The following is a 2445-nucleotide window of genomic DNA, read 5'->3' as shown; positions in this document are numbered from 1 at the left end:
CCAAGACAAAAAAAGAAACCCAATTATAAAAGTAAGCATTCCAGCCCAGGCCGGTGGCCCCGTAGGTGGGAGTGTCATTCTGTACACTGAAAAGTTGTGGGTTTGATGTCGGTCAAAGCACATAATACTTATGTTGCCAGTTCAGTCCCCGGCTGGGGCATGTGTGGAAAGCAGCTGATCAATGTTTCTTTCTGGCATCAATGTTTTTCTCCTCTTTTTCTCTCTCCCTTCCTCCCTAAAATCAATGAATGTATCCTCCGGTGAGGATTTTTTAAAAAGCATCGCATCTATTAGGGAGTAAAAGGTTTTCTTTCTAAAATACAGATATCAAGTGTTAGATATCGATAATAAAAATATGCTACTAGAATAATTTCTTAACGATGAGAAATTCATACTTAAATATCGAACAAAAGGTCTTCAGGAACGCTTCCCCTTTAAGACCATTGAGCCAGTAGTAGTGGTGACTCTCCCAAAGGAAGAGTGTTCCTGAGAGTTAACTCTGCCACAGGCCCATCCTAGCTGCATGCATCTGCCCATGGATCACCTCTTGGGAATAGCGACCAGAAAAGAGCTTCTCTCCTTTGTTCATACACATGGAGTGAAGGCCAAGGACAAATTAAATTGCACTTAGGAGAGTAATTCACTGCCGAAATTGGAGAGAAAAAAAATCCATTATGCACTTCATGAAAGAATTGGAACAAAATACTTAGAAATCATGAAATGCAGATGACTTCCATTGCAGTTGGATAATGTTGCCTTCAGAACCCTTTCCCATTCACTGTCCTCTCCCACTCATTTCCTATTTCAAAGAAAAACCTGCGGTCAGAAGAGGAGCTGACGTCGCTTTTGCGTGAATCCAGTCGATGTGTTGTCTCTCCCAGGGGTGCTTTGTCTTTTAAGCTTTACCTCTAACTCAATTTAACAGTTGCTTGCAGGGAGGCCTATTATATGCGAGGTTCTTTCCGATGCTAGTAGTAGAATAAAAGGCTTCATGTTTTTAAATAAGGATATGAAGTATTAGTGAGTCAGTAGGCAAGAGAATTTTTGTTCCCTAATATGTGAGTTTCTGTACCCATACCCTTTTAAATGACTTTTGCTGTTGGGGCCCAAGAAGCATCACGCACACTTCCACATTCCTCAGTTTTGGACCGAATTTTCTCCCTTCCCTAGAGTTCAGAGAACCAGAAGTTCAGGTTTTACTTTACCAAAATTTCTGGCATATTCCCTTTCCTTGACACAGGGTCCTGGCTTACTAGCTTATGCTTGGAATCCTCGGATACCCCAGTTCTTTAGAGGCAACAGTCTTAGAAGCGAGAAAACTGTTATTTGTTGAATAACTTGCTTTATTTGCCAGGCACTGTACATATTAATTCTTGCAACTACAAAGTTGTAGCATCTTTGCATTTTGAAAAGAGGCACCTGAGGTTCCGAGGTGTTTAGAAACTAATTCAAGATCTAGTGGGCAAGTAGTAGAAAACTCGCAATTAAATTCCACATATCTGGTTCCAAAGCCAATACTCTTCCCATCACAGCAGATTCTTAAACAGGGGAGGAGGGTGCTCTCTCCTTCCCCCAGCGGACATTTGGGACCTTAGGGAGACATATTTGTCACAACCAGGGGCGATGTGGGTGGGTTGCTACTGGCATCTAGTGGGTAGAGGCCTGGGATTGCATCCTGCAATGCACAGCCCGCCGCCCCGCCCCACTCCCCCCGCAAAAGCAAAAAAAAAAAAAGCATCCAGCCCCAAATGTCAGTAGAGCCTCTTTTGTGAGCCCTGCTCCCTGCCCTAATTTGATTTCCAAAATTAAACAAATTGTAAGTTAGAAACATTGTTGATGTTGGAACTGTCTTCCCTCATAAAGGAAAACAGATTGGTGCCCTAAACTCAAAAGGGAGGGGTCGGGCGGGGAGAGGGAAAGTTCAGGAAGCAGAAAGGAAACACGAACTAATTAATGTGATTAAGAGTTAAGACTCAAACATGTAGATGATTTTCATCCCCAGGATTTTCACTAATTCAAGTGTTCGTGGACTGTTTTGAAATTTAATGATTTGGAACTGGTTAAACAGTACCCTAACTTCAACCACCATTTGCGTCTGACTTTTTCCCAGCGCCCAGGGGATGGGCATGCCAGAGGAGACCACCGTCTCTCCCCGCCCCTCCCGCAGGGACAAGTTCTTCTGATGCTGGTGGCTTAGCTCCCGCCAGGTGGCGGCTCTGTGGATGGCGGGCCGGATCCCAGAACCACAGACCGGCCGCTGTGGCACTTCCCCACCACTGTCCATCCATCCTGGGTTGCTGTCCTTATTCCCAGTACCCCTTTGGGGGCGGAGCTGCAGGAGGACACGTCCTGCGCCATGACGTCACAATCCCGACACCCTCGAACCCGCCCTTAGCAACCGGCCTAGCGACGGTCCCCAGCCGCCACAGCTTTCCGCCCGCTACA

Source organism: Artibeus jamaicensis, unplaced genomic scaffold, assembly GCF_021234435.1.
Source record: "Artibeus jamaicensis isolate MK-2021 breed Jamaican fruit bat unplaced genomic scaffold, CSHL_Jam_final contig_444, whole genome shotgun sequence".
NCBI classification, from domain to species: Eukaryota; Metazoa; Chordata; class Mammalia; order Chiroptera; family Phyllostomidae; genus Artibeus; species Artibeus jamaicensis.
The sequence above is the reverse complement of the archived record's forward strand: the minus strand, read 5'-3'. Positions refer to the sequence as shown.